The following is a 23,324-nucleotide window of genomic DNA, read 5'->3' as shown; positions in this document are numbered from 1 at the left end:
GTGCCCCAGTTTCTTCAAAACCTACAACACATTCTAGAGAGAGTCCACAGTTTTGCCCAAGATAATCTATTGAAAGCACAGGAGAGGATGAAGACTCATTACGACCAGACCAGCAAAGTAAGAAAATTTAAGCTGGGAGACTTCGTACTTGCTTATTTTCCTATCCCAGGTTCTCCTTTACAAAACAGGTTTTCAGGACCCTACCGCATCAAGGAGTGCAGAAACAACCATTACTACGTTCTAGAGACTCCAGATAGGCGGCGGAAGATCCAGCTGTGCCACGTCAACCTCCTGAAGCTATATAACGGTACTCCTCCCACTGTCTTGACATTATACTCTTCCTTTAAAGAGCCATACATCCACATTGAGACCTTCCCTGCTTCTCCTCCCGAAAGCACTGACACTGAGTCAGCACTTTCAAATTCAGAAATCCTTACTGATCTTCCCAACTATTTTCAGGACAATCATAGTGCACCTCTCGTTAAGATCTTCAAAGAACATCAGGAGTTGTTCCGAGATGACCCCCAAGAGTGTAATGTTACCCAGCACGATATCCAACTGCTCCCTGACACCCGGCCGATTCGTCAACCCTTCTACCGAATCATCCCTAGCAAGAAGCAAGTCATGCGTGCTGAGGTGCAGTACCTCTTGGATCATGGACTGGCTACACCTTGTGAGTCCCCCTGGGCCTCACCCTGTATCTTGGTGCCCAAACCCCAAGGTAAGGTGAGGCTGTGCACTGACTACCGTAAGTTAAATAACGTGACTGTCAAGGATGCTTACCCCTTGCCAAGGATAGATGACATTCTTGACGCCATTGGTAATGCCCAGTACTTGTCCCAAGTGGACTTGCTTAAGGGGTATTACCAAGTGTGTTTAACGGAGCGAGCCAAAGAAATATCTGCCTTCATCACTCCTTTTGGACTTTTCAGATATGAACGCCTTCCTTTCGGACTATGTAATGCCCCGGCCACCTTTCAGAGAGCTGTCAACCGTGTCATCCAGGGCTTGGATAACCCGTACGCCTATTTGGATGGTATCGTCGTAGCATCCAACACCTGGAGTGAACATCTGCTCCAGCTGCGACGACTGTTCGCCAAGCTCCTGACAGCCGGCCTCACCATCAACCTGGGCAAGTCCACCTTCGCGAAAGGTAAAGTGCGTTATCTGGGTCATGTAATTGGGAGTGGCAGCCTAGCTCCGTTAGACTCACACACTCAAGCCATCCAGCATTATCCACAGCCTACCACCAGGAAGCAGCTCCTGCGCTTCCTTGGTCTTGCCTCCTACTACCGTAGGTTTGTGAGAAATTTCAGTACAGTCGCCACGCCTTTAATCATTTTTACCAGTCCCAAGCAACGGTATAATTGGACCATGCAGCAAACCGTTGCTTTCGAACAACTCAAATTCCTCCTCTGTTCTAATCCCATTCTCGCCTCGCCAAATATCACCAAGCCTTTCGTCCTTCATGTCGACGCCAGTGGTACCGGCATTGTTGGTGTCCTGATGCAGCAACGAGGCGAGCAGGTTCTACCTGTCAGCTACTACAGCTACAAATTGAAACCCCACCAGAGGAACTACAGCACTATTGAAAAGGAGCTACTATCCATCGTCCTGAATCTCCAGCACTTTGCTCCATACCTACAAGGTGCCAGGTCTACCACCATCTTCTCAGACCACAACCCTCTCCGCTTCTTACATCAAGCCCAATTCACTAACCAGCGTCTTCTACGATGGGCTTTATATCTACAAGATTTCAACCTGGAGATCCGCTATATCAAGGGTTCTGACAACATCATAGCCGACGCCCTCTCCAGAGTTTATGAAGTAGAAGCAACTCCACCTATTACTCCACCACATAACGACATACTTCTTCCAGAACCGCAGGCTTCGGGGGAGAGTTGTGACGATAATCTCTTAAAGAGAGATTGAGCCTGCTCTTCCCTTCATAAGTACACAAGATAATATAGAAGATACGTCCAGCAAGTATCGCCAAACGTTTTGGCCAGAGAGCAAATCGTACCCAGCACACAGTGACACCTGCTAGCTACCACCGCCGTAACCAGCAAACTGCTCGTCCTTTGCCTGCCTGTTGCTGATTGGCTGGTGTCCCGTCGCACCTGCCCTCCGCCCTCCGCCACAAGTCGATGTCTGGGCTGCAGTGCTCCAGTATCGTCAGAATATCTCAGTGCTCCTTGCAGTTGACATCTCTCGCTGGTAGACTAAGCCTTGGCTTTCGTGTACTAAGGAAGGTGGCAGCTCGAAGCCAATATTCCAGCACCATCACTAATACTTTATTTTGCTATCACTGTAACTCACTTGTCTTAACGTAACTTTTCATTTGCCAGTGATTATTCATATTATTTTGTTTGTTGACTTGTCTTTTATATTTTATGTGCTTAACTTTATTCATGTCTTGTTTTTCTAAAGTAATTAAAATTTCATTGTTAATTTACTTGTGTTTTGTGTGTCTTCCCATTACCTTACCACAGACGAAAGCTCCAGTTTTTCTCTTTTTTTCTTTAATGTGACGAGGCCCTGCCCCTAGCTTTTGAAACAGCCGAACACCAACGCTTTACCGTCACAAATATATATATATATATATATATATATATATATATATATATATATATATATATATATATATAGATAGATAGATATATAGTGATAGAGTCGTAGAGATTTAAGAAAGACCTTGGTAAACACTGGTTCGGTAACAAGGTTTTTGATTTGTGGAACCAGTTATCGAATAACATAATAGAAGTAGGATCCCCTTGATTGTTTAAAACGTAGGTTAGACATATATATAAATGAGATTGGGTGCATATAAATAAGGGCTGCCTCGTATGGGCAGACTGGCCTTCTGCAGTTACTTTGATTCCTATATTTTTATGTTCCTAATATTTCTCTGTATTATTGTCTGTCCAAAGTAGTCAGATGCTTATGAGTAGCCTCACCCAAATTGGCAGCATAAATTCATTCCATCTGGGGTATGGGATGAACATGGGCTCGTTAAGTCACTAGAATTCAAAAGGAAACAGCATGCCAGAGTCACATTATTAATCCCTTGATAGTTTTTGTCACAGCCCGCCGGATAAATAGCTAAATATTTTGAAAACAAACACTTCAAAACAATATTTTTGTTATATATAAATACTTGTATGGGTGCAACTTGTAACCTGACAACAAAATAATCCACTACCCAAGTTATTTCAAGCTTAGTACTAACCTAGTGGTAGCATAACTGAAAGATTGTCGACTGTAAAGAAATATTTATCAACAGACAGTTCAGTGCGGCTGGAGATGCTGGCGTGGTAGTGGGAGAGGAGGAAGTGATCTCCATGGACCAGCTGTCACAGGACCGCCACCTCCTGCAGGGGCTGTGGGGAGACGCCCGAACCACCTGCCGGGGACTCATCCTCGACCTCACCTCCATCAACAGTATCAACCACATCCTTAAGTAATATTATCCATATATAAAAAATTAATATACATTATATATATATATATATATATATATATATATATATATATATATATATATATATATATTTATATATATAGATTGCTTGTAGGGTCCCTTAAGTCTCATAGAAGACGAAATGCAGCACGAGAGAGCCCGACAAGGCTCTACCGGGCTCACTCGTGCAATGGTACATACACTTTATATATATATATATATATATATATATATATATATATATATATATATATATATATATATATATATATATATATATATATATATATATATATATATATATATATATATATATATATTGCAAAGGGCCTATTGGCCCATATTTCTTGATGCTTCTATATTGGTGCGGAGTCTTGAAGTGGGTAGAATATAGTTGTGCATTAATTGGCCGTTGATTGCTGGTGTTGACTTCTTGATGTGTAGTACTTCGCAGATATCAAGCCCCCTGTTATCGCTGTATCTATCGATGATTTCTGTGTTTTTTGTTAAGACTTCTCTGGTGATGGTCTGGTTGTGGGAAGAGATTATATGTTCCTTAATGGAGCCCTGTTGCTTATGCATCGTTAATCGCCTGGAAAGATATGTTGTTGTCTTGCCTATATGGTGAGTTCTTTGAGGCTTTCAGTCCCCAAGTGGGCATTTGAAGGCATAGACGACAATGGTCTCTTTTAAAGCGTTCTGCTTTGTGTCTGGAGAGTTTCTCATGAGTAGGTTGGCCGTTTTTGGGGTTTTATAGTAAATCGTCCATTGTATCTTCTGATTTTTGTCTGTAGGGATAACGTTCCTATTAACAATATCTTTCAGGACCCTTTCCTCCGTTTTATGAGCTGTGGAAAACAAGTTCCTGTAAAATAGTCTAATAGGGGGTACAGGTGTTGTGTTAGTTGTCTCTTCAGAGGTTGCATGGCGTTTCACCTTCCTTCTTATGATGTCTTCAACGAAACCATTGGAGGAGCCGTTGTTGACTAGGACCTGCCTTACCCTACAGAGTTCTTCATCGACTTGCTTCCATCCTGAGCTGTGGCTGAGAGCACGGTCGACATAAGCGTTAACAACACTCCTCTTGTACCTGTCTGGGCAGTCACTGTTGGCATTGAGGCATATTCCATGTTTGTTTCCTTAGTGTAGACTGCAGTGTGGAAACCTCCGCTCCTTTCCATGACTGTTACATCTAGAAAGGGCAGCTTCCCATCCTTCTCCATCTCGTAAGTGAAACGCAACAGAGAATTCCGCTCAAATGCCTCCTTCAGCTCCTGCAGATGTCTAACATCAGGTACCTGTGTAAAAATGTCGTCAACATACCTGCAGTATATGGCCGGTTTCAAGTTCATGTCGACTAAGACCTTTTGTTCGATGGTACCCATGTAGAAGTTCGCAAACAGGACACCTAGGGGAGAACCCATGGCGATCCCATCTATTTGCTTATACATGTGCCTATCCGGGCTCAAGAAGGGTGCCTCTTTAGTACAAGCTTGGAGTAGTTACCTTCGAATGTTTTTTGGTATGTCAAGAGGAGTACAGGCCGGATCACGGTACACTCTGTCCGCTATCAACCCGATTGTTCCATCCACAGGTACGTTAGTAAACAGTGATTCTACGTCCAACGAGACTCTTATCCCTGTGGCCCGTGTTCCCTGCAGTAAGTCAACAAATTCCTTTGGGGACTTCAGGCTGAAAGCGCAAGGGACATAAGGAGTCAGCAAGCCATTGAGTCGCTTCGCCAGTCTATACGTGGGTGTGGGTATCTGGCTGATGATTGGCCGAAGTGGGCTTTCAGGCTTGTGTGTCTTGACATTTCCATATGCTTATCCAGGTTTGTATTCCCCAATGATCTTTGGCAGGTAGAGTCCGGATTTCTTGGCGTTCACAGTTTCGATTATTTTGTTGACCTTTGCTTTCAATTCGGCTGTAGTGTCCTTCGTTACCCTTTGGAATTTAGTTTGGTCAGAGAGAATGAGGTTCATTTTCTCCAGATATTCGTCTTTTTTAAGAATGACATATATTGGCGACTTGTCACCTCTCCTGACGACTATCTCCTTGTTGTCACGAAGACTCTTAGCTGCCGCTTTGAGCTCGGGGGACAGTATGGTGCTTCTGTAGTTGCCTCGATTCTTTCCTCCTTCTGCAATAAGTTCTGCTTGTAAGGTGTCTTTGGTGGTGACCTTTTTTTTTGTCTCGAGGTCGAATATATATATATATATATATATATATATATATATATATATATATATATATATATATATATATATATATATATATATATATATATATATATATATATATATATATATATATATATATATATATATATATATATATATATATATATATATATATATATATATATATATATATATATTTTATATGTCTTACCTAATAGCCAGAATGCACTTCTCGGCCTACTATGCAAGGCCCGATTTGCCTAATAAGCCAAGTTTTCCTGAATCAAAATATATATATATATATATATATATATATATATATATATATATATATATATATATTTATATTTATGGTAGGTTGTTCTATTTTTATGTGGATTGCTTCAAGAATTTGGATTCTTCTTATATCGTGGGTTTTGTCTATTATACAAGTGTTTTTATTCAACATTTCTCTTGTTAGGGTTAAGTCATGGGCTTGTCTCATGTGATTTCTGAGGGAAACGGATTAAAGATAACAGGTCAAACGCTTCGTCAGCTTGGTCGACGTCATACCTATGTACTTAGATTGAAGGTTACATCCTTCATCTGTTTAAAACTTCATTACACAAAATGGGTTACAACATTCGTTACATGCAAGGTACAAGGCTATTTGTCACAGGTAGAGTAGATTTAATCTACTCTACCTGTGTAGAGTTATTTGTATAGTTACTATTTGTAGAGTTACTCAAGCTCCTCAGATGGTGGGGCAGGAACCATGGATGCAGTGAGGATTTCCTCTCTCGATCGCCACACTAAAGCGATGAAAGAGGAAACTGGCGGCTCTAAGGGTCTCTAGTTGTTTCAGTTAGCTTGGAACCCAGCTCCCTCAATAACCCGCAGCACTTTTGCCCCCCAGGCACGAGGTGTTTTTGAGGCAATGGAGACAAAATTGTAGTGGTGGTCAAGTTTTCTGTATTTACGAGACTTGGCTGCTTCCCGGTGATTGGCAGCACTAGCGTGCCTGTGCAGCACTGAAGTCAACATAGGTGTTGGCCAAAGTTGAAACGCAAGTCTTGTCCCACACCAACTCTCTACCGTTCTTCCAGGGGTTCACCGCGATCCCGTCTGTGCGACCTACAGGCTCATCAGAGTTATGGGGCATTAGGTAATAGGGTTCTCTCTCTCTCTCCTGGACAACCGGCTGTGGTAAGGCTCCCCTTAATAATGTCGTTAGTCTCGTTGTGTGTTGCATGCCATCCTCCTGTGCTCTGGCAGAGAAGGCCATGCCATCCATTCCTGTCGGTCACTGCCTCGCCACAAATACACCTGTATTCAGTTCGGATTGGGGCAGCAACACGGAGAGCCACAGCAATTCAGATGGCCTGCAGTGTGAGACACGTGCCGGTTGCTGATATTGGGGCTGCTAATAGGAAGTCACCTTCTTGGAGAGCTGCTACAGCTCTAAGTCGGGCTGTCATGCGGTGTTGTCACAGATTCTAGGCCTATTGCAGCTGCTTAGTCGACAATTGGGCGATCCCAGTTGGATTGCTTATGAACTTCAGCGGGTGGTGGCTCGGGTGCTGGTCCTGCAAGGGACACCCATTTGGTGGTGCAGACCGTAAAGTTCGGATCTCGTACCCCCTGCCTATTGACCTAGGTAATCAGGTAGGATCTCCTTCACGAGGTTGTCAGATGCCACTGAAGAGCATAGGAACGCTGGTACATCAATTAGTGTTGCTGTGCGCACGCCGAGGACCTGGAATCTGACAGGAACGGAGGCTTGTTTCCACTGTCATTCGCTGAGAGAAAGGTTGGGGGCTTTTTCTAACATTGATTTCAGCAAGCTGTTGTACTCTTCTAAATTAATATTATTGAAAGATGCCGAGCATCTAAGAAAATAGATTAGCCTGGGGTGGAACATGCATCTGGTGATGGGTAAAGTACATCATGAGCATCAATGTCTTCCATCCTCTTCAGGTTAGCAGTCTTCTTACTAAGGACCTCGTCGATGGCTTTCCATCCGAGAGGAGCTCCTAGGAGTGTACTGTCCTCAGGGTTGGTTAAATAAATATCAGGCAAAATCCCCTTTATTCGTTGCATTATGTGATGGTTGGTGAAGGTTATTTCGCACTTGGAAGAGTTCAGGGTGAGGCCTAGACTTGCTCCTTGCTCCTGAATTATTTTTATGTCCTCCACGAGGGAGTCTTGGGAGCCATCTAGAGTACCATCGTCCAAAAACCAAAAGTTGAACTCACTGGACAGGTTATCGGAAAAAAAGAAAAAGAGCAAGGGGGTCACCCTGTTGGACACCTTCATGTGATTCAGTTTCATGTTCCCCGAATAACAGAGTTAGATTCTTACTGTAACATGAATTTACAAATGGATAGAGGGAAGGAAAATAGCGATGAACCGCACTGAGTACTGCATCCCTTCCTACCAGATTGAAAGCATTTTTGAAGTCCATTTTTTTCAGGGATTTTTCATTTGTAATGTAGGCAATGTAGGCTCTAGCTGCCTCACACCCTTGGGGAATGTCAAACCCAAGCAGTTTTGGCAACAGCATGTCTGCTGCTGTCTGACTAATTGTTCTAGCAGCAGCCTTATAGCGATGAGGCGCCGGAGTGAATTGCCCACAGCTATCGGTCTGATTTCTCCCTCCATTTTCCTCAGGGCACAGAGGGTAGCACCAAAAAAGAAAGGCCGTATGGTCTCTGGTATGTTGCAAGCTAGAAATGTGTTGGAGAATCTAGTAAGTTTCACCAGGAGGCCCTGTGCAATGTCACCCAGTGCATAGTTGAACACTAGTTTTTGAGTCTTAGTCCAGTGAACCCGCCTGCTGATCCTGGTGGGAAGGATAAAGCTGTTTTATGCACTACGGTTTCGACCACACACAGGGAGTTCTGCTTTGGTGACTCCAAATGGTGGAACACTCGCCCAAGGGTGTGTTTCTGTTACGAACCCGGATCCAGCGTCCGAGCCTGGAGCAGTGACAACCACGCCATCTGTGGGTCAGCTCCAGAAACCCCCGCCAAACGGACGACGACACCTGGTGAGGACAGCGTGTACTGGCCTCGAGGACCAGTTTCCAGTCTGGTTCCGCGCTCAACACCGCCGCTCCTGACCTCTAGTGAAGTGGTGCTCCGACGACAGCGCCATCTATGGGCTGGATACGTCAGGTGTTTGTGCCCGAGCCCGTAAGTAAGGTGTTTTAGTGTGTCCCAGTCATTGATGACGTGTCTGTTTACAGAGTCGACCTGGGACCGCTGTGTTGAAGGTTGAGTCAGTCTACCCGAGGCAGCCAGTCTCCATACTGTGAAGTTTGCTGCAGCTGTTGTGACGTCGTCCCCCCGGAAGAACACTGTGGTGTGTTAGCCTGCCAGTGGAGAGGCAGTGAAAGGATTTACCCGGGACCGACTGTTGGAGACGATCATCCACTGGGGTATTGAGGACAGGAGGGTGATTTGTGATATCACACGAGACTCCTGTCTAAGGCGTACCCCTTATATCGTTCGTGGAGTGGCCGTACCAGCCTTGGTGGCTCAGTACCTGCCAGCAGACCAGCTGGACGTGTGGTTGACGGCCTCCACGACGGTGCCCCCAGTGGACCTGCGTTTTGGCTGACCTGTGGCCCGGGTAGGCTCGGCATTCTCAGAGGACACGTCGTGAGGCCACGAAGAAAGCACCAAGGACTCGGCACCAAGTGGTGTGGCACCAGCGTCTTCAGCAGAAGACCACGATTATGGATTAATCCCCTTGTATAGTGTTAATACCCCCCCCCCCTTGTGTAACCGTTTTATATATTATTTATTGGTGACGGACATTATAATATTAAGTTCTTAGATTTCTTTCCCTACTCCCTTTTAGTTACTTGCGTCACGGATCTCGTCCCTTGATAGCCACTACTGGCTCGGGAACGGATACATTATATCTTCCTCAAACAACATCAGAGTAAGGACCCCGTTGCGTCCCGAGAGGGCCGTAACAGTTTCTCTTTCGTGGGAGGAGAGAAGTGAGAACTTCTGAGAACTTCTCAGCCTACTGAGAACGCACTTCTCAGTAGGCTGAAAAGTGCGTTCTGGCTACTAGGTACGACATATATATATATATATATATATATATATATATATATATATATATATATATATATATATATATATATATATATATAATATAATATGTATATATATATAAAATATATGTATATACAGGTATTTTTGTACATTTCTCTTGTTAGGGTGATGTAATGGGCTTGTCTCATGTGATTCCTGGGGGCACTGGATTGAAGATGATAGGTCAAATGCCTTTTTATCTTGGTCGACGTCATACCTTTGTACTTAGATTGAAGGTTACATCCTTCGTGGGGGCAAGTGTACATGTATACAACGCTTGACTGCTGTAGAGGGTTCTCCGTTGGCTTCGGGCTGTTTTTGATAAGGAGTTCGGAAGTCTTCTTGGTTTTGTAGAATATAATCAGGTCTATGTTTTGGTTAGGAGTAATGCTTTTTACTCCTTTACGGTTATTTCTTTCATTATTCTTTATTCTTTTCTATGTTTACTGTGCATGGTTGATATGTAATATACTTTTATTGGAGGTATTGTGGTTTCTGTTCTAGGTTCAGGATTATACCATTGGTCCAGGTGACTTCTTATAGCAGCGTTTATATCCGCGTTGCTATATCCGTTGTTCACCAATACTTGAGTTATTCTTTCAAACTCTCAACTCACGTTGTTCCATTTGGAGCAGTGGGTAAGCGCTCGACGAATATAAGCATTGTGAACACTGGCTTTGTATCTTTGGTGGCACTCACTTCTACCGTTCAGGCATAATCCTATGTTGGTAGGTTTAGTATATACCTTGGTGCTTAAAGAGGTTCCTGTATTTAGTATTAGTATATCCAAGAAAGGCAGACTGTTATTTTCACTATTTTCATGTGTAAATCGGAGTACTGACTCTCTCTCTAGATGGCTTTTTAGATCAATTAGTTCGTCTGAGTCTTTTACTATGACACCTATACCTACTGTGTAGGTATAGATGCCACACCTGTGACAGGTAAAACTATGCTTTTCTTGAAAAACAGTGCCATCTGTTGCATGTAGGAGCAACACACATGCTATACTAAATATGATACAATTCAATTCAATATTTCTGATTGCAGTGATATATTGAATTTTCATAGATTTTTATTTATTTTTATTTTTATTTAATTATTTTGTGTGAATGGAATTGGAACTGAGCTGTGTTGTTTATCATAACGTTCATTTCGTGAGTATAGTTTATTTTTTTATTTTTTCATATTTTCATTTCATATTTTAACTGTTTTTCTTATATTTCAGTGATGGAAACATCGGATCACTTGATGTTCTCAATTTTCTAATGGGAACATCAGACCATTTGGGAAAGCATCGGACGAGGGAGTGGGGAATGGTGGGGATGACGAGGGGACGGAAGTGTGAGATGGTGGGGAGGTTGAGGGGACTAGGGAGGGGGTAATGGTGGGGAAGGATGAAGGGACGGGGGAGTTTGGGATGGTGGTCACCGAGGAGATGGGGAAATGGAGAATGGGTGGGAGGACAAAGGGACAAGCGAGTGGGGTATGGTGGGATAGAAGAAGGGATGGTGGAGTGGGGAATGATATGGAGGACGAGAGGGGAATGGTTGGGAGGCTGAGGAGATGGGTGAGGGGGAAATGGTTGGGAGGACTGGGGAACAGGAAAGGTTGCTGTGGATCAGCAACACACATGCATTCCTGAGCCACAGCAACGCGTGGCCCACTGGCTTTGATTGTTTGTTCAAAATCGCTAATCTCCAAAAGTTCTTCACCGATTGTTTTGAAATTTTAACACAATGTTCCATACGCATCTGAGCAGGTTTATATATATATACCATATTGATGTCACGCCTGTGACGGGAAAAAAACATGCCTTTTTTGAAAAACTGCTTTTCATGTGTTTTTCATGAGAGAGAAATCTTCGAAACCTCTTTACCGATTGCTTTGAAATTTTGACACGAAGTTGCATTCGAATAGTCGTGTGTTTTTATACACCAGCTATACACATGCCTTACCTGTGACAGGAAAAAAACATGCTTTTCTGAAAAACAGCGCCATCTGTTGGGTGTAGGAGCAACACACACTGTAATCTTCCAAAATTCTTCACTGATTGTTTTCTGTCACAACGTTCCAATCGAATATGCGCATGTTTTTATATTCCGACTATATAGATGCCACACGTATGAAAGATAAAAACATGTTTTTTTTTTAAACTGCGCCATCTGTTACATGTAATAGCAACACAAACATGCAATACTATATTTATTACGAATTCCATTTCAGTGTTTCCGAGTGCACTGATACATTTAATTTTCATAATTTCGGTTTATTTAAATTTTTATTTAATTATTTTGTGTGACAGTGTTGGAATTGAGCTATGATGTTTACCATATCGTTTATTTCATAAGTATAAGTATAAATGCCACACCTGTGACAGGTAAAATTAATTTTTTTTACGAAATTGTGCCATCTGTTACATGTAAGAGCCACATACGCTATACTAAATATATTACGATTCCATTTCAATGTATTCGATTGCATTGACAAATTAAATTTTCATACATTTCGATTTATTTTCATTTAGATTTAATTTTTTGTATGACATTGCATGGGAACTGAGCTATGTTGTTCACTATATAGTTCATTTCGTGAGTATATGTATAGATGCCACATATGCCACATATACTTTGTGTGGCCACGTGAGCAACACAAATGCAAACAAGCTTGAATGGTCTCCAAGCTAATTTGCAACTGAAAATTCCACACCCCAGTAGGATTCAAACCCAGACAGCCAGGAGCACTATGCACCATGGCGTACCTGGTTCCTTAACCACTCGACCACCGTGACTGTACAAAAAGTCTTTGGTAGCCATCTTTGTAGTCTTTGGTCTTTGCGCCTGACAGCTGAGTTGACAGCGGAAATCGGAGTCCTGAGGTTCCATGTTCGATCCCCGGTGGAGGCGGAGAGAAATGGGTTTGTCACTTACATTATAGCTCAGCTATGAGAGAGCCCCGTTACCTAATGCCCCGTTACTCTGATACTCCTATTAGACACAGGTGATGGGACAAGACATCAGTGAGTTACCCTGTATAAACATCAGACTGCGAACTGGAAACGGTCCACGAGTTTGTGTACCTGGGCTCCATGATCTCAGACACTCTTTTCTTAGATACTGAGCTCAACAGACTCAGTGTTGTATAAAAACCTTAAATAAACTTTAAACAAAAGTAAAGCATAAAGTTATATACACAAGAAAGAATAGAAAACTCAACAACCTGCTTCAAAGAGGATGAAAAATGTTCAGCAAATAACTGAATCGAGGACTCTGAGCCGTTCAACTCAGGTACCATTCTAGCGATTAAGGTAATTACGATGATGTTTAGTTCTAGATATGAAGAACTAGAAAACAGGACAATGAAATTGCTGTAATGAGAGGGTGGGACATTTCCTTCCGGAAATTTCAAATAGCAGAGGATTCACATTACCCAAGAGGCAGACCATTGAGATAAGAGATACCCATGTGCTCACAAATATGGCAACATGTTCTCAGGCCAGGCTCGTTAGAGTAAAGCAGCGGCCGCCACCTAAGATGTATTCATAAATGTTTGTGTACTATACATTAAAAATGTTTGTTCTCATATAAACATTTATTTTATTTATATTAATGTTCTATGTATAGTTAAGCATAGGTTACGTTTGGTGAATAAGCTATGATAGCGATTCATTGTATTAGGAGTGCATGGGGTGAAGTTTACAGAGTTGCAATTCAAACAGAGACTTGTCAATGAGGTATAATTCGATAAATTTTCGAACGTCATCAGTTGGGAATTACGTATAAACCGTTTTTCATTCCTAAACAAGGCATTTGGGGGTTGGATTAATAAGCATTTGGCCGGTATTGATGAGGACGAGCTGAATGTGGTGTTTAAAGTTTCCTGAGGTATATCCCACATATCATAAGATTCAAACTTGTAAAAAAAAAAACAGCCCATCCTCATCAATAACAGCCATATGCTTGTTATTCCAGCTGCCAAACAATCTGCTTATGAATGCAAAATGGTTTACACATAATACACAAAGGTGCAGATGGGGCCTATCACGTCTCACTTTGCCGACGTGGTAGCCGTCAGGACTCTGTCATAGTGCCATTATTGTTGCTGGGGGAGTCTCATGTGGCACTCATCAAGAATTTTAACAAGTTCCCATGGAACTTTACTCGCAGCCACAAACGAAAGACTGTGTTCTGTAGAAACTGCCTTTCAGAATATCATAATTATAGTGACCTCGCAAATCATACATCTTCCTGTAACATCACTCAGAAAATGATTTACCATCAGGAGGGGGACACCCTTCATTTTAAAAATACGTGGAAAGGTTACCCCCCTTCCCATGTAGTATATTTCGACTTCAAGTGCTACTTAAGCACCGAGGATTGTCTCGGTTTTGTCATAGCCATACATAGACCTATAGCATACAGCTAAATAATTTTTGATAGGAACCACTCCAACATTGATAAATTTACTTATATTGTGTTGGAATCGTCACACATTTCATTTAGCGAGTAGCCACCAAATGGGAAATTATCAGATTCACCCTCCCCCAATATGAAATTGACATGTCTCTTGAGGATATGGTTCATTTTAGGAGACAGACACACTGCCAGTTTTGTGTGAGGGTATTTACCTCCCCCCCCCCTCCAATTACAAGATTCCACATCAAGACCACTTTAGGGAAAAGCTCAATTATGTGGGTGCCCTATGTAATTACTGCAACTTTCGCCACAGGGATGCTCTAGAAAGTTTAGTCCTAATTGCTCACAATATGTCTTATGACATGGGGTTAATTTTGAGGGAGTTTGGGATGTGTTCATATATTAAGAGCATTATTTTGATGCGTCAGGGTGCAAAATTCCTAAAGGTAGAAATAGGGAAGCTTAAATTTCTTGATTCGCTGGCTATTATTATAGGTAGTCTTTCATCCCTAGCAAAGACCCACATTGATTCGGTCAGTCCCTAAACATTCACTCGCTCAATGATAGAAGATTTACCCAAAGAGAGTCACTACCTGGCCTTGGGGGGTAAGCAGTTTTTCCCTTATGAATATGCCACAAAAATCGGCTGCATTAATGACACAACACTCCCCCCTATTGAAATGTTTTACAGCTTTCTAAACAAATCAGGCATCAGTTTGGAAGAATATAGACATTCTAAATTAGTATGGGAGACAACAGCATGTAGGACATTAAAGGACTATCTCCTTGTTTATTTAAGGTGTGATGTTGGTTTACTGGCTGACATTTTTACCCACCACAGGATAATTCTAAATGACATCTATTCATTAGAATTGACTCATTATTGTAGCCTTCCGGGTTACTCCTACGACTGCTTCTTGAAAAGCAGCAAAATATTGCTGGAGTTAACTGCTGATGTCACGTTACACAATCTCTTGCCACAAAACATAAGAGGGGGTTTTACAATCGCAGTTAGGAGTTACGTCTGAGCTAACAACCGCGACGTCAACCCATCTTTTAACCCTCAGGAAGATAGATCTTCCTCTTTACTTTATTTAGATTTCAACTCCCTTTATGGGAGTTGTATGACTAAGAAAATGCCCTATGTGGGGCTAAGGAGACTATCGTCTGATGAGATGAACTCCTTTATTAGTGAAGGGAAGATAATGAAGGAACAACCTTTCTCATCTAACAAAGGTTACTGACTCTTAATTGACACCAAACACATAAGACCTGAAATAGCTAGACTAACAAATGATCTGCCCCTATGTTTGCACAATAAGGAAATAAGTATGGCAGATATCTCACCATTTAGTAGAGGACTGTTACAAACAAATAACATTACAAATCCCCCCCCCCTACAAAAAAAAATATTAAACTGATTGGTGATCATCTAAAAAAAAAAAAATATTTCATATCTTTACACCTTTTACAGCTATTTATTGAGATAGGTCTTGAAGTAGAGACTATACCCAGCCTTTATGAGTTCCACCAGACAAATTTTAAGTCAGAATTTGTTAAGACCGATATTAACAACAGAAATGCCTCCACTAGCCAAGATAGGAAAACACTATTTAAGCTGTTAACAAATAGTGTTTTTGGTAAAACTCTACTGAACCCTGCCCGTTATGCCATTGCCACTAAACTAGTGACTTCTGTCAAGGTCTTTTTACGAGAGGTGAAGAATCCACGCTTTAAAGCTTTAAACGTATGGTACATTTAGGTGACAATAAATTATTGTCCGTCAGTTCCAGACCATTCATTAAAGTTACTCATCTTAATTACATTGGGTTCCAAATTCTTGAGTTGGCAAAATACAGTCAAATTAGTGTACAGCGACACTAACAGCTTCAATTTTAATTTAGTGGCAGTTAACATCTTCAAAGAGATGGGGAAAGAAAACATATTTTGAAAACTGCAGGGGGGTTTGGGCAAAATATGACCTATCGCCGTTTTCAGTAATTGGCGTATTTTCGGTATAAAAATTCGTTGTTTGAAACTGAAAATAGGTTCAGAGGTCAGAGATAGGTGCACTATCAACTGCCTCAACTATGCTGGAATAAAATGATAGAAAATTTGTTAAAAATTAACAGCCATTTGTAAACCCATGTTGTGAATTATTTAATAATTTGTTTTGCAAGTTGAAGATGAATGCCTTTTGCAATTATCGAATCAAGCAACTTTCCAACAATAGACGTTAAGCTAATTGGGATAGTTTGATGCAAGTGATATATATATATATATATATATATTATTAAATATGACCGAAAAAGTAAGATTAATAATTCTAACACGAATTTTCTCAATCTTTCGTACATTACGCTTCACTGTTGGAGGTAAATCAAAAATCACTTCTCCAAAATTCATTTTTATTTCTAGTCTGACGCGACACGGGCGCGTTTCGTAAAACTTATTACATTTTCAAAGACTTCACAAATACACAACTGATTAGAACCCACCTCAAGACTCCGCTCCAATATAGAAGCATCAAGAAATATGGACCAATAGGCTTTCTACAAAGACTTCTATTCAATACCCATTGTTTCTGTTCTGTCTTGTGTTGATACTTTTAATACCCTATTAATATCCCCTCCTGTTCTGTCTTGTGTTAATGCCACATCACCCTTCCCACCTCACTCAAATGTAGATATAAAATCAGAGATACGTTCTAATCAGTTGTGTATTTGTGAAGTCTTTGAAAATGTAATAAGTTTTACGAAACGCGCCCGTGTCGCGTCAGACTAGAAATAAAAATGAATTTTGGAGAAGTGATTTTTGATTTACCTCCAACAGTGAAGCATAATGTACGAAAGATTGAGAAAATTCGTGTTAGAATTATTAATCTTACTTTTTCGGTCATATTTAATAATATATGTCTACAGGAAAGACTGCTACCAAAATATACTAATATATATATATATATATATATATATATATATGTATATATATATATATATATGTATATATATATATATATATATATATATATATATATATATATATATATATATATATATATATATATATATATATATATATATATATATATATATATATATATATGTCGTACCTAGTAGCCAGAACGCACTTCTCAGCCTACTATGCAAGGCCCGATTTGCCTAATAAGCCAAGTTTTCATGAATTAAAGTTTTTTCGACTACCTAACCTACCTAACCTAACCTAACCTAATTTTTCGGCTACCTAACAAAACCTAACCTATAGAGATAGGTTAGGTTAGGTTAGGTAGGGTTGGTTAGGTTCGGTCATATATCTACATTAATTTTAACTACAATAAAAAAAAATTGACCTCACACGTAATGAAATGTGTAGATTTATCATTTCATAAGAAAAAAATTAGAGAAAATATATTAATTCAGGAAAACTTGGCTTATTAGGGAAATCGGGCCTTGCATAGTAGGCTGAGAAGTGCGTTCTGGCTACTAGGTACGACATATATATATATATATATATATATATATATATATATATATATATATATATATATATATATATATATATACATTTGATGGTTACAAGATATACATGGGTTGATACAAAAATAATAATGCAAAAAGGTGCTTAAAGGTTATGGATCTCTTGAAAAACACAACAATGGGAAACATTGATCACTATCACAGACGGGTTCGATCACTGTTACAAGTCAAACACTTCTTCGAATTCCTCTGAAGTTGGACTAGTGCCCAAGAAGCAACAGGCATTTCCCCTCTGAATCGCAACACTGAGGCGCTGGAACAAGAAACTTTTTGCTCTCTGGTCTTTTGTAGCGGTGATCAATTTGTCCCCCAATTCCTTCAGGAACTACAATGCACATTTTCCCCATGAACCGAGGGTCTCCGAGCCGATCGGAACAAAGCTGTAGCAGTGTGCTAGACCTCTGTATTTAATAATTTTCTGCGATTCCCTGAAAGAAGCAGCACCACCGCTTTTACGTGTGCTGTAGTGGAGGTAGGTACTGGCCAGTGTGGCAGCGCACGTGTAGTCCCATACCACTTGCTTACCATCCTTCCAAGGTAGCAAGGTGACCCCATCAGGGCGCTTCTGAGGGTCGTTAGGTCTGAATAAGTGTGGTTCTCTTTGTGCCGGGCAGCGGGCTGTGGCGAGGCTCCTCTTGATGATGTCGTTGACTTCTTCATGTCTTGCAATTTTACCCTGTGATTTACGACATACCAAACCATGACGACCATATTGGTCTGCCATCGCAGTTCCGCAGATGCACCTATGTTCGGTGAGGATGGGGGCGGCAAGGCGAAGGGCAACTCCAATGCGGAGAGGGTCATGACTGAGGCAAGTTCACAGGGCTGCATTGGGCACAGCAAATAAAAAATCCCCGGCGTGGGGTGCTGTTACCGCTAGGAGGCGGGCTTTGTTTTCAGCATCAGCGTTGTCAATCATTGCTGTGACAGTCTTTTCCATTATGGGGCTATCCCAGTGGGCCTGCTTGTGGTCTTTTGGGACTTGTGGTCGGGGTTGAGGGTGTGCAATGGTGTCCCATTGTCTGGCTGCTTCGATGAACGTTTGATCATGAGTTCCCGCTGTCTCTCTCATACGCTCTGGTAGGATCTGACCTACCAATTCGTTGGCTGCTGTACATGAGGATAAGAATGCTGGAAGTGCTACCTCAGTTGCCTTTCGTATGCCTATCCCTCCAAATCTCACTGGTAGTGTTGCTTGGTCCCACTGACTGTCATCTAAATCTAGGTTGAGCGCCTTCCTGAATATTGACCTGAGGAGCTCATCATATTGATGTAGAAGTGGGTTGCCAAAAGTTGGTGCACACCTTAAGAAGTATGTTAGCCTGGGCAATGTAAGGCACTTTGTGAGAAGGTAGAGGGCATCGTGGGAGTCCAAGTCCCCAATTCTCTCTTCCATCCTCTTTAGGTCTCTAAACTTTTCGTCAAGGACTGCAGCAATGGCATTGTGGCCCAGAGGTGCTCCGAGTAGTGTGCTGTCGGTAGGTTTAACGACTGAGGCTTCTGGTAAAACTGATTTCACTGCTCTAATGATTACTTCACTGGATGCAATAATTTCGCACTTAGAGGGGTTAAGAACGAGACCCATGGACTCCCCTCGTGTCTTCACCAGCTGTCGGTCTTCTAGCAGGGAATTTTGTGCGCCTGCCAGAGTGCCATCATCCAGGAACCAGATGTTAAGCTAACTGGACAGTCTGGTTGTAATTTCTCGAACCGCTATGCAAAAGAAGAACGGTGGTAATGGGTCTCCCTGTTGAATTCCCTCTGCTGAGGTGACTTCATGTTACATATGTATACATATATATATATATATATATATATATATATATATATATATATATATATATATATATATATATAGATATATATATATATATATATATATATATATATATATATATATATATATATATATATATATATATATATATATATATATATATATATATATATATATATATATATATATATATATATATATATATATATATATATATATATATATATACTAGTATATTTTGGTAGCAGTCTTTCCTGTAGACATATATTATTAAATATGACCAAAAAAGTAAGATAAATAATTCTAACACGAATTTTCTCTATCTTTCTTACGTTTCTTTTCACTGTTGATGGTAATTCAAAGATCAATTCTCCAAAATTCATTTTAATTTCTAGTCTGACGCTACACTTGAGCGCGTTCGTAAAACTTATTACATTTTCAAAGACTTTAGTTTACAAACACACAACTGAAACTGAATAGAGCTTACACATCTTCGAGTTTATATCTACATTTGGGTGAGGTGGATGAGGTAAAAACAAACTTTCAACAATGGGTATTGAATGGGTATTAAATTCAAACACAAGACAGAACACGAAACAATGGGTATTGAATGGAAGTAATTGTAGAAAGCCTATTGGTCCATATTTCTTGATGCTTCTATATTGGAGCGGAGTCTTGAAGTGGGTAGAATATAGTTGTGCATTAATTGGCTGTTGAATGCTGGTGTTGACTTCTTGATGTGTAGTGCCTCGCAGACGTCAAGCCGCCTGGTATCGCTGTATCTATCGATGATTTCTGTGTTGTTTGCTAAGATTTCTCTGGTGATGGTTTGTTTGTGGGAAGAGATTATATGTTCCTTAATGGAGCCCTGTTGCTTATGCATCGTTAAACGCCTGGAAAGAGATGTTGTTGTCTTGCCTATATACTGGGTTTTTTGAGGCTTACAGTCCCCAAGAGGGCATTTGAAGGCATAGACGACGTTGGTCTCTTTTAAAGCGTTCTGCTTTGTGTCTGGAGAGTTTCTTATGAGTAGGCTGGCCGTTTTTCTGGTTTTATAGTCTATAGTCTATAGTTTTATAGTCTGGTCTATGCCTTCAAATGCCCTCTTGGGGACTGTAAGCCTAAAAAAAACCAGTATATAGGCAAGACAACAACATCTCTTTCTAGGCGTTTAACGATGCAAAAGCAACAGGGCTCCATTAAGGAACATATAATCTCTTCCCACAACCAAACCATCGCCAGAGAAATCCTAGTAAACAACACAGAAATCATCGATAGATACAGCGATAGCAGGCGGCTTGACGTTTGCGAGGCACTACACATCAAGAAGTCAACACCAGCAATCAACAGCCAATTATTGCACAACTATATTCTACCCACCTCAAGACTCCGCTCCAATATAGAAGCATCAAGAAATATGGACCAATAGGCTTTCTACAAACACTTCTATTCAATACCCATTGTTTGTGTTCTGTCTTGTGTTGATACTTTTAATACCCTATTAATATCCCCTCTTGTTCTGTCTTGTGTTAATGCCACATCACCCCTCCCACCTCACTCAAATGTAGATATAAAATCGGAGATACGTAAGTTCTATTCAGTTGTGTATTTGTGAACTAAAGTCTTTGAAAATGTAATAAGTTTTACGAAACGCGCCCGTGTCGCGTCAGACTAGAAATAAAAATGAATTTTGGAGAATTAATTTTTGATTTACCTCCAACAGTGAAGCGTAATGTACGAAAGATTGAGAAAATTCGTGTTAGAATTATTAATCTTACTTTTTCGGTCATATTTAATAATATATGTCTACAGGAAAGACTGCTACCAAAATATCCTAATATATATATATATATATATATATATATATATATATATATATATATATATATATATATATATATATATATATATATTATATATATATATATATATATATATATATATATATATATTATATATATATATATATATATATATATATATATATATATATATATATATATATATATATATATCTCCGAAAGTTCTTCACCGATTGTTTTGAAATTTTCACACTATATTCCATTCGCCTCAGAGCGGGTTTTTATATTCATAATATATTCATATCACGTCTGTGACGGAAAAAAACATGTCTTTTTTGAAAACTGTGTTTTTCATTTGAGGGAAAACTTCGAACACTTTTTACCGATTGCTTTGAAATTTTGGCACAACGTTGCTTTGGAATAGGCGAGTGTTTTTATATACCTACTATATACATACCTCACCTGTGACGGGAAAAAACATGCCTTTTTTGAAAAACAGCACCATCTGTAGGACGCAGGAGCAACACATGCGTTAATCTCCGAAAGTTCTTCACCGATTGCTTTGAAATTTTGATCCAACGTTCCATTCGCGTACGTGCATATTTTTATATACCTAATTTTCATTATTTTCTTTTCTTATTTTATTTTCTTTCAAAGATTAATTTTCATTTTGATTAATCATTTTGTGTGACGTTGCATTGGAATGTCACACAATTCTGTGTTGATTCTTTGTTTTTTTCCATACCGTTCATTTCGTGAGTATAATTTTTTTGTTCCTTTTTTCATTGTTTTTATTTCGTTTTTTTTTAACGGTTCCCCTTATTTTTCAGTGCAATTGGTGGTGAAATTGAGCTGTGTCGATTGATCTGCGTTTGAATTTAAATACTTCGTTACTATTTTTTGTTTTTGTTTTAAAAACATGAAATTGGACAACACGTTTATTTCACAACCGCAAATGTGCAACAAACAACTATGAATCCACCGACTACAGCGTTAACTGCTTTCTTCACGTTATGTCAGAATGACGTGTTTGCCAAAACACTGCTGTATTATGAAGTGCCTACGTATTACACATGGAATGCCAGTAGAAAATTATTTGATCGACGCAAACGAGAAGAGCGAGTCGACTGTAAACTGTAAACCATGCATCCCAATCAGGATGAATGTTTCTTTCTTTGTATGCTGTTGATAAATGTGTCCGGTCCAACGTCTTTCCAGCAATTTAAATTTGTCAACGGCGTAACACATGCCACTTCCCGTAGTGCATGTCAAGCTCTGAATTTATTGGAGAACGACCGACACTGGGATGTGTGCATTAATGACGCGTCCAACACGTCACATCCAAATGAAATTCGTGCATTGTTTGCAATCATATTGACCACCGGCTCTCCTTCATCTCCAACAGTTATGGGAGAAATATAAATCGCATATGGCTGAAGATATTATCCGTCGAATACGCAAGGAAAATTCAAATATGACCAAGGATTTTACAGCAAAAATCTACAACGAAGCGTTGATAATGATTGAAGACTTGTGCTTAGAAACCGCGAACAAAGTTCTCAATCAATTGGAAATGCCATCACCGAATGGATCTGCTGCTGCTTCGTTTAATGTAGAATTGAGTCGTGAACAAAATTACAACACGGGTGATCTGTTGTCGTATGTTTAATCAAATATTCCTAAGCTAACGCTTGAGCAAAAAGGCATTTACAATCAAATAATTCAAACTGTCAATAACGGGCTGGGAGAAATCTTCTTAGATGCGCCAAGAGGAAATGGTAAAACATTCCTAATTAGATTGATTCTGCCAGCATTTCGATCCCAAAATGGCATAACCTTTGCTCTTGCATCGTCCTGAATTGCTGCGACATTGCTACTAGGTGGATGAACTGCTACTTCGGCTTTAAAATCGCCATTGAACATGCAATTCATTGAAACTCCCGCGTGCAACATTTCCAAAGCATCCGGCCTGGGAGAAGTATTGCAGAAATGCAAACTTATTGTTTGGTGTGAATGCACAATGCCCCACAAAAAATCGCTCGAGACTCTTGTTCGATCATTGCAAGATT

At 40.2% G+C, this 23,324-nt stretch overlaps 1 pseudogene; it reads left to right on the top strand.

Moving 5' to 3' along the window:
- The first annotated feature begins 3,305 nt into the window (after positions 1–3,305).
- The window catches only part of LOC123759260 (glutamate receptor ionotropic, delta-2-like), a 191,962-nt pseudogene continuing 171,943 nt past the window's right edge, over positions 3,306–23,324 (top strand).

Source organism: Procambarus clarkii, chromosome 32 (assembly GCF_040958095.1).
Source record: "Procambarus clarkii isolate CNS0578487 chromosome 32, FALCON_Pclarkii_2.0, whole genome shotgun sequence".
NCBI classification, from domain to species: domain Eukaryota; kingdom Metazoa; phylum Arthropoda; class Malacostraca; order Decapoda; family Cambaridae; genus Procambarus; species Procambarus clarkii.
This window is presented reverse-complemented; position numbering and strand designations above follow the sequence as displayed.